The sequence below is a fragment of the Etheostoma spectabile genome, chromosome 24 (genome assembly GCF_008692095.1).
Source record: "Etheostoma spectabile isolate EspeVRDwgs_2016 chromosome 24, UIUC_Espe_1.0, whole genome shotgun sequence".
Taxonomy (NCBI): Eukaryota; Metazoa; Chordata; class Actinopteri; order Perciformes; family Percidae; genus Etheostoma; species Etheostoma spectabile.
In genome coordinates this window covers 9,512,065-9,522,693 of record NC_045756.1, presented here as the reverse complement: position 1 = coordinate 9,522,693, position 10,629 = coordinate 9,512,065, and the positions used below count along the sequence as shown (strand labels likewise).

The 10,629-nt window shown below is 44.5% G+C and overlaps 1 protein-coding gene across 1 annotated transcript in view; it reads right to left on the bottom strand.

Annotated features, from left to right (window-relative positions):
• The window catches only part of nlgn4xa (neuroligin 4 X-linked a), a 71,503-nt gene extending 63,754 nt beyond the window's left edge, over positions 1-7,749 (bottom strand). Inside the window, exon 1 of the mRNA XM_032506497.1 lies at positions 7,358-7,749. The gene's annotated coding sequence lies outside the window, so the exon portion shown is untranslated. The remainder of the gene's footprint in view (positions 1-7,357) is intronic.
• Between the last annotated feature and the right edge of the window lie 2,880 nt (positions 7,750-10,629).

The following is a 10,629-nucleotide window of genomic DNA, read 5'->3' as shown; positions in this document are numbered from 1 at the left end:
ATATATATATATATATATATATATATATATATAGACACTTGGCGCCTTTGTATCGATAGAGTATTGCCACTGAAATTATTGTGATACAATGCTGTATCGATTTTTTCCCCCACCCCTATTTAATAGCAGTACTTACCCCAGGTTTCCTAAATTCCCAGTAAGCCCTGGTAGTTATCTGGTGTTAAACGTGTGACCAGGGGTTGCTGATCCCAGGGACCCAAGAATAGAACAGAATACATCTTCATAATTTACTCTACCACATTTCCACTGATTACACACATTTGCATTTTAAGGAGGAAAACTGATTTTCTTGGGCTTTTAACTCCTATTTGCTTAGAGCTCATTACCTTTTCAGATTCATACTTGTATTTCATGTTTCTACCAGAATATGTTTACATGCTTTAATGTTGCACAGGAAAAATGAAAATCATTTAGTCAACATTGACAATTTGGAATGTTACAAACTCCAACACAAAAGCTTGTCTAAATGCTTCACGCAATTATTTAATAAAACTGAAACTTTTAACATAAAACGTAGTCATCAAAATTAATAAATAAAAACATATCTTCCTGAAGTTGTAACATGCTAACAGTTTGTTGGTAGACGGGTTACAGAGCCGTAGTGGAGCCATAGCTCCCTGCTATGCCCTGCTATGCCCTGCAACACCCTGCAGCACCCTGCAGCTCCCTGCTATGCCCTGCAGCACCCTGCAGCACCCTGCAGCTCCCTGCTATGCCCTGCTATGCCCTGCAACACCCTGCAGCACCCTGCTATGCCCTGCAACACCCTGCAGCACCCTGCTATGCCCTGCAGCACCCTGCAGCACCCTGCTATGCCCTGCAGCACCCTGCAGCACCCTGCTACGCCCCGCAGCACCCTGCGGCACCCTGCAGCGCCCTGCTATGCCCTGCTACGCCCTGCAGCACCCTGCAGCACCCTGCAGGGCCCTGCTACGCCCTGCTATGCCCTAGAAGTCTAGACCTACTCTATCTTTAAAGTGTCTTGAGATATGTCTTGTTATGATTTGACACTATAAATACATTTTAATTGATCGGTCAAATAAAACACTAATACAGATGATTTGCAAATATGTCTGTCTGAATATACCTGTATTCCCGCTCTGTGTGAGACCATCTTGGGGGTGCCTGTCTCTTTAAAAAGCCCAGTCTGCTCTGAATGGAATGGAATCTCTGTCCAGTCCACTGCAGCCGGAGACTGATTGTAATGGTCTGGCAGCACTTTCTACCATCAGGAATCCTGAAGAAAGGCTTCTAAACCAAATACTACACAACGGGACGTGTTCCAGTAGGAATGTGATTCGACATAATGTGACTTCGTCGTTTTTGCTGCTTCTTTCTGCCATTTAAGATACCCTAGCAACAGGAGATGAACGGCCTTGATAACATCATTTTGTTTGTAGTGGAAGTGCAGCCACAGGCTGTTCATCATTGGCTGTTTGCCTACAGGGGCTGTTACATAACGATGAACTTCTATCTGAGGAACATCAGCGGCTGTTTGATGCAAAACGACTAAAAATAGACGTAAAATTACAAAGGGACAAAAAAAAACGCTAAAAAGACTTAAACTTACAAAAAAGAATCAAAGACACACAACATGACCCATTAAAAAAGCTACACATAATGACTACTAAGACTAGAAAGGACTAAAACCAGAGACGCTAAATGACCAAAAACAGACATAAAACCATAAAATAGGTGTAATAATGTGGTGTTTTTAGATAGGTCGTGGTTGCAGAAGGAGCACTGTGTCTCTCCGGAGCACACAGGAGATTGTGAACGTTGTCCCTCTTAACGATTACAGGAGATAAAGTCTCACGCATACCAACAAAGGCTCTGTGTCGTTTGCATTTCAAATCATTATAAAGTGATCGTTTCCTCCCAACTGTGAAATGTCACAGCAGATAATAATTACCACGCATGCAGACAGTATTTATTATACATACAGTACATGTTGGGCATGTGCTTCTGACCGTGGATGGATTCCCAACCACAGGCTCACTGGGCCCACAGGACCACGACTCACACAATGGTACTGAAAACCAACGATGACAAATGACCCCAAACCACCACAGAGATGCAAAAAGACGCTTAATGACACACAAAACCCCAGCAAACCTACACAAAACGACTACCAAGACACGCAACATTACTGAAAATAGATGCAAAGCAATTACAAAAAGACAAAAAACAACAATGGGGAGATGAACCCAAACCACCATCTTTTTCTAAGATGAGGAGACGTGTTTAAAATCCAGTGCGTTACGTCCATTAGGCACCAAAACTACTGAGTTAAGTTGATTTTTGGATGAAATGGCAGTGTGAATGCTGTATGCTGAAAGGCTGATGCTAAACTGGATTGCTGTCTTGAATAGATACAAAGTAGGTAAAGTAGTAGGAATAGGTGAAAAAAAGGGAATTGGTTATATCATTATAAATGTTGAAAAGTTGATAAATAGGCTACCAAGTTCTACACACAACCGAGGACTGTTGGAGCGCTGAAAGTGTGTGGGATTTGCATACAACAAGGACGTCTCACTGTGCAGTAATCCCTCCTTCAGAGCTCCAGCAGCTCTGCTTCCATTAAACAGGATGCACGTTACACAGCGGCTGCTGTTTCCACCGTGTTGGGACAAATCAGGGAACCACTGCCTAGCACTGACCTGATGACCCATGAACACATGACATTGGACTAACCCTAAACCTAACCCTAACACTGACCTGATGACTCATGAATGTGTTCTAACACATGACATCGGACTAACCCTAACCCTAACACTAACCCTAGCACTGACCTGATGACCCATGAACACATGACATCGGACTAACCTAACCCTAACCCTAACCCTAGCACTGACCTGATGACCCATGAACACATGACATCGGACTAACCCTAACCCTAGCACTGACCTGATGACCCATGAACACATGAAATCAGACTAACCCTAGCACTGACCTGATGACCCATGAACACATGACATCAGACTAACCCTAACCCTAGCACTGACCTGATGACCCATGAACACATGACATTGGACTAACCCTAAACCTAACCCTAACACTGACCTGATGACTCATGAATGTGTTCTAACACATAACATCGGACTAACCCTAACCCTAACCCTAACACTAACCTTAGCACTGACCGGATGACACATGAACACATGACATCGGACTAACGCTAACCCTAACACTAACCCTAGCACTGACCGGATGACCCATGAATGTGATGTAACACATGACATGGGAATAACCCTAACCCTAACACTAACCCTAGCACTGACCGGATGACCCATGAATGTGATGTAACACATGACATCGGACTAACCCTAACCCTAACACTAACCCTAGCACTGACCTGATGACTCATGAATGTGTTCTAACACATGACATCGGACTAACCCTAACCCTAACACTAACCCTAGCACTGACCTGATGACTCATGAATGTGTTCTAACACATGACATCGGACTAACCCTAACCCTAACCCTAACACTGACCGGATGACACTGAACACATGACATTGGACTACCCTAACCTCACCCTAGCACTGACCGGATGGACCATGAACACATGACATCGGACTAACCTAACCCTAACCCTACCCTAGCACTGACCGATGACACATGACACATGACATCGGACTAACCCTAACCCTAACACTAACCCTAGCACTGACCTGAACTCATGAATGTGTTCTAACACATGACATCGGACTAACCCTAACCCTAACACTAACCCTAGCACTGACCTGATACTATGAATGTGTTCAACACATGACATCGGACTAACCCTAACCCTAACCCTAACACTGACCGGATGACACATGAACACATGACATTGGACTAACCCTAACCCTAACCCTAGCACTGACCGGATGACACATGAACACATGACATCGGACTAACGCTAACCCTAACCCTAACCCTAGCACTGACCGGATGACACATGAACACATGACATCGGACTAACCCTAACCCTAACACTAACCCTAGCACTGACCGGATGACCCATGAATGTGAGGTAACACATGACATGGGAATAACTCTAACCAATTATTTCATTAAAATGAGCCAGTTTGACCACGGAGATGCAACAAGTATGCACCAGTCCAGAACACAGGACCTTCTTCCTGTGTTTACTTTCTTGCTCCCGCCCCCAGACACATCCGACCAATTGGTACGCTTGGACTTGTCCAGGTGCAATGATACTGAACCAAGAGGATACAGCTCCAAGTTTACAAAATCATCCACTGATTCGGACCAAAGCAAAGGAACTACAGGAGTGAAAACGCCCTAACGTGATAACTAATCAACTTAATCATCATATGTTTACTTAATATTCCATTTTTTGCCGGTTTCAATGGCTAATCAAAAGGGAATATTGAGCCAATATACCAGTTAATAGAAGAGGTAAGAAAAAAGGTGACTTAAAAGAAAGAACCTTATTTTCATTATTGACTATTCTAAGGTCGATTTTCTCCATTAATCGTTTGGTCAAATAAAGAAGACAAATGGTGAAAATGTCCATCCCAGTTTCTCAGAATCCAACTCTTTAAATGTCTTGCTTTGTCCAAAACCCAAAGGTATTCTGTTAAATAATACATAAAAACAAAACTGCAACATTTTGGCCAGATTTAGCATTGCTACCTTGAAAGACTTCCTTTTTTGAGTTTTACACAAAAGGCAGCAGGGAAAGCTGGGGGGGGGGGGGTGGCAGTCAAATTCAAAATGCAAAAGAGATTTAAGGTAAAAGCACAAGTGCACATTTTAAAGGCCAAAGATTATTGTCTGACAAAAAAAAACAAATGAAATCAATTTTGTGCATTTGTGTCCTGACATGTTGCAGAAATCCTCCATCTTACTGGGAACATGCAGGAGGAGATTACGGAGTAGCGTGTGAATGCTGTAGGCCTAACTTTCATTTGGAAGGACTCTGATCCCAGATGAACAGTGCAGTGTGTTGAAAAAAGAACAAAAGGAAAAGGATTAGACATAGGAAGGCTGTTTGGATTGGACACAGGGCTCAAATGAATTAAATATTAACACGCAGATTCCTAGAAGTCGCTCTCAATCACTGTCCAACAACGCTTCACCATAATCTTCAAATGTGGAATCCTACACCTGCAACCCCCCCCCCCCCCCCCCCCCCCTCTGTGAAAGAAGGGCCAAATGAGTCAAAGCTCAGCTGCACGGTGGAGGAAGGAAGATTTCATGCTATTTGGGAATTTATGTGATTAGAGATAGATTTATTATCCGATAGAGCAGACACATATCTTTAGTCCCCGTCCTCTATCTCTGTGACGGCGTTCTAACCTCCGTCCCCGTCCTCTATCTCTGTGTTTGTGCTCTAACCTCCATCTCTGTCCTCTCTCTCTGTGTTGGCGTTCTAACCTGCGACTGATTTCTGAGGACTATGGTTACCTGGTCCTCAGATCTCTGCAGGGTGAATCCAGACAGCTAGCTAGACTATCTGTCCAATCTGAGGACTATGGGTACCTGGTCCTCAGATCTCTGCAGGGTGAATCCAGACAGCTAGCTAGACTATCTGTCCAATCTGAGGACTATGGGTACCTGGTCCTCAGATCTCTGCAGGGTAAATCCAGACAGCTAGCTAGACTATCTGTCCAATCTGAGGACTATGGTTACCTGGTCCTCAGATCTCCGCAGGGTAAATCCAGACAGCTAGCTAGACTATCTGTCCAATCTGAGTTTTCTGTTGACGACTAAAACTACTTCTGAACGTACACATGTTCCACCAGAACAACTTCCTTCCTGAGACTATTTAGCAGAGGCACCGTGGCTCCGTCTGGAGCTTAGTCCCGCCCACGATGATTGTGATTGGTTTAAAGAAATGCCAATAAACCAGAGCAGGTTTTCTTCCATCCCAGATACAGACCTTCCTCGGCAGCGCTGTGGAGGAAGGAAACTGTTTTAAGGGTCAATATTTAGTATGATTTTAGTATTACTAGCCTGTTAGCCTACTACAACTACTTGGAGTGAAGCTGAATGTTTTATCTATTTATCCATTAAAGTTCCTTTCAGTAATTATTTTCAGCTAACTGTTTTAACCGTTCAACGTCCGTCCAATACTTTTAGCTATTTATTTCTTACTTTTAGCTATTTATTTCTTACTTTTAGCTAAATGTCTGTGCTAGCTTGCTAACTACCATAGTTCAGGTGTTCCAGCTGGCTTCTTGTCAATATATATATATATATATATATATATATATATATACTATATCTACTGTATATACACAGCATATATATCTATATACACAGCATTTATTTTCTTTTCTTCAGATTAATTGAGCTACTCTACGATGTTTCCACGTCACCCCCTGGCAAGGCGCCCACCCATGGGTGCTAATCCCGGCTCTAGAGGACATAATATATTAATAACAGGCTTCATTTGAGCATTAGATATCCGTATATAATTGTAGAGAAAGGTTGACAGCTCTACTGAGGACATTATTACATATTGGTGACAGTGATAAAACACACACACACACACACACACACACACACACACACACACACACACACAAGGTCATCCCATGTTAAACCAGCGGTCTGTCTGTGTGAATGCCACCCAGTGTGAACACAAGCTGAAAATCATCATAGCATTAGCAGCGGTGTAGCTGTAAAAAAACAATCATGCAAAGCAAAAACCCCACTCAACCCCCCCCCCCCCCCCCCCCCCCCCCCCCCCCCCATCTCCCTCCCTCCCTTCTCAACCCCTCTACCCATCTCAAAACCCACATCGAGATATCTACACCACCATCTTGTGGCTGCTTGGAGAGAGAGAGAGAGAGAGAGAGAGAGAGAGAGAAAGAGAGAGAGAGAGCTGCTGGAAGACAAGATGCTGCACCCCAGACACAAAAGAGTTGGGCTGAAAAACGCAGGTGTGAAATGATTTTAAAATGCTTTCTGCATGTTGAGAGAAAAGCGCTGTGTGCGACATCTCTCACACACACACACACGCACACACACACACACACACGCCGCTGTCCTTTTAAAGTTAACCGAGCTGTTGCTTTATAGTTAAAGCGCCAAACACCGATTTCTAAATGAGCATTTGTTCTCCAACTGGAGTCGAGGTAAAGTGCGCAAGAAGGCGCGTGGCTGTGCGGATGACACCCTCAGTATCACGCCTGCTTTCTCTTTTTATGACAAGTTCGCACTGTCAAGACGACAAACGTGTGGATGAATTCCCTGTTGATTGGGCTCCTCTCTGGGGAGCGGGGACGCTCTGATAGGGGCTGATTTGGACATTTTTAGCCGATGTTTCCCTGCTGGAAGGAAATCTGCGCATCACATGCAGCCTGCAGCGCACTTACCTCAGCCCGTCTCTCCCGCCGTCCCACTCTTTATGTAAGTCCAGACTTCAGGAAAAACAAAACCCCAAATAGCCTCAAGTGCGCGTCCGGCCAGCCAGCCCAGGCACGCAGCCTCATGTGCTGCAAATCTGCAAATCCAAAGTACAGAAGTCCCGATGCACTGAAAGGCAGCCCTGCTGGAGTCAACGTCCTGTGCGTGCGCGCTTGTGCGTGCGTGTGTACGATGGGGGAGAAAAAAAAACTGCGGCTCCCTCTATCAGCACATAAGATGTTTCAATGAGTCATTGCAGAGGCTCTGGGAACCGCGCTGCATCTAATTGCTCTCATAGAGAGAGTTTATTGCGAGGACAAGATTAGTGTTAGAGAAACCAGGTCTCTCTCTCTCTCTCTATCTCTCTCTCTCTCTCTCTCTCACACCATCTGAAATTTACTAAGCCTGCAGCCAATAGATTGCCGCATTCTCTCAATCACCCTTTAACCACCCGCTGTGTGGTGGCAGTTCTGGCATTTGACACACAGCAGGGGCGGAGCCACACCTAGTACACAATGGGGGGGGCTCAGCCCAAATCTGGGGGGGGGGGGTCCAAGTTCTAAAAATGAAACACTCCAGTGGTTCCTACCTGGAGCAGATGACCAATCATGGAAGACCAGCAAATTGTTAGCCAGAGTAGAAAAAACAGTTTGCCATATCCAAACAGAATGTGCAGTTTACATGACCTGTATCAAATTAAGAATATTGTCATATTTGGAATAAACGTGGAATATTGTTATGAATGTAATCATACTGGCTGAGTGCTCCTTTAAAGAAGCTCTATTGTGTTCCTTTTGGTTCTCTTGTTCTACTAGAAGACATCATACTGCCCACTCTGATTGGTCTGGCCCTGGCAGCACCTATGAAACAGCGGTCTGGCTTTCTCAAGCAGTGACATCACAGTGACATCACAGTGACATCACTAACAGGACTGAGGGCGAGCCGTTTTCATTCAGTGCTGTCTGTGGGAGAGAAAGCTCTAGAGGGGTAAGCAGCCAAACAAATTAAATAAATCTTTCTGGAGCCGCAAAACATATTTGAGCTTTTTACAAAAGTTTGGAAATTTGAAATTGTAATTCACAGCTTGTCTATAGAAATGATAGAAATTAGCTGCTGAGGTTTGGCTAATCTTACAGGATAAAACTTAGATGTACGGAGGCGGTGACGCACATTTGAGGTGAATGAAATCTTGTGGTAACCTAAATAAAGAATGTTAGAATCACTCAACAGTTATTAAAAACAATGTAAATGTAGTTCTTTTGCATATAAGAGGGGATAAAGAGCCGCAGGTTGTAAACCCTGATCTATGCACACACAAAGAACTAGGCTACATAACACAGCAAAAGATGCAAAAATCCCCATAAAGCATGATAGGGGCTCCTTTAAAGATCCTGGTTAAGAAAGGGCTGGGAGAGGAAGCCATCTGCTTCTCGGTCTCCGTCGCGTCAACACGTCGGGAAGTGTTCTCTAAAGACGCCTCGCTCCGTCTCGTCTTCACGTGTCAACACCAGAGAGCTATCTGCTCCGGAGGAATCCGATCGTCACGCCTCAGCGTTTACAGCCTTCATGTTTCTGTTTGCTTCCTCCAGGCGACAGGAGTCGTCTGGGCTCACACACAGAGGCAGAGGTCTCAGATCCCCCCCACGTCTCTCTCTGCATACTGTTCCTGCCACTGTTTGTCTAAATCATCACTTGCGAGCATGTCCTCTGTGAAGTATTGAACGGCCCACTTCTGGCCCTGAACTGCTGTCCGTCTGCCAGAGAGCCCAGGGCCCCGCTCAGCATCCCCCCACACAAACTCAGACCACGGGGCACGTATACGGGGCTGTACCTGGTCTCCTGCTCACGCTGCCTCCTGACCGTCAACAGGGTTAGGTCAGCCTGGACTGGTTGCAGATTTATAACCCAGAGGTACAAAGTGGACGAGCGGAGCTGGAAGAATCTGGGTGTTTAAAAAAAATATATATCTTCTGCTACATTCCCCCCTCTCATTCCCCCTGCTCTGGTGTTCCCCCTCTCGTTTCACCTGCTCTGGTGTTCCCCCTCTCGTTCCACCTGCTCTGGTGTTCCCCCTCTCATTCCCCCTGCTCTGAAATTAATTCTTCTACTGGAGATAAAAACACTCCGTGCACATAGATCACTTTGAGCTCGTATGCACAGCAATGTAACCCTACAGGACAAATGTTCAGCATAATATGGTACAGTATAGTACTTAGAGAGACCACAGTAGAGGGCAAGACAGCCTGAAATTGTATAGGAAGGCCCTCAGAAATGCCAGATCAGACTATTACTCATCACTAATAGAAGAAAATAAGAAGAAGCCAAGGTTTGTTTTCAGCACTGTAGCCAGGCTGACAGAGTCCCAGCTCTATTGAGCCATCTCTTCCTAGAGCTCTAGTGACCACTTTATGAGCTTCTTTAATGAGAAAACTATAACAATTAGCGATAAAATTCATCATCTTTTGCCCTCAACAGTTCACCTTTAAACGTAGTAGCACTAGAGAGAACAACAAGACCTGACATATACTCAGACTGCTTCTGTCCTAGAGACCTTCAACAATGTCTACGGTCTCTTCAGCTAAACCATCTACCTGTCTCTTAGACCCCATCCCAACGAGGCTGCTTAAAGAAGGGTTACCCATGGTTACCACTCCATTACTAGATATGATCAATATGTCTCTATTAACAGGTTATGTATCCGTGGTTACCGCTCCATTACTAGATATGATCAATATGCCTCTATTAACAGGTTACGTACTGCGGCCATTTAAAGTAGCTGTGATAAAACCTCTCCTGAAAAAACCCTCCCTGGACCCGCAAGTCTTAGCAAACTATAGACCTATATCTAACCTTCCCTTTCTCTCCAAGATCCTTGAGAATGTAGTCACTAATCAGTTATGGGATTTATACATAGCAACAGTTAACTGGAGGACTTAAAGTCAGGATTTAGAAAGCATCATAGCACGTAGACGCCATTGGTGAAAATGAATAATGACCTTCTAACTGCTGGAGACAGAGGACTTGTATCTGGACATTCAATTAACTTTCATTGTTATGCAGATGACACCCAATTATATCTATAATAAAATAATAAAATAACAATGAAACTAGAGAGAGGCAGGGCAGTACAGTCCGATGCGGCAGGGGAGAGTTTTAGCCCGACCAGCCTCCTCTCCTTACCCTGTCTCTCTCAGTTCTGCTGTAATAGTTTTAGACTGCCGGGGGACTTCCTTTGACCCAA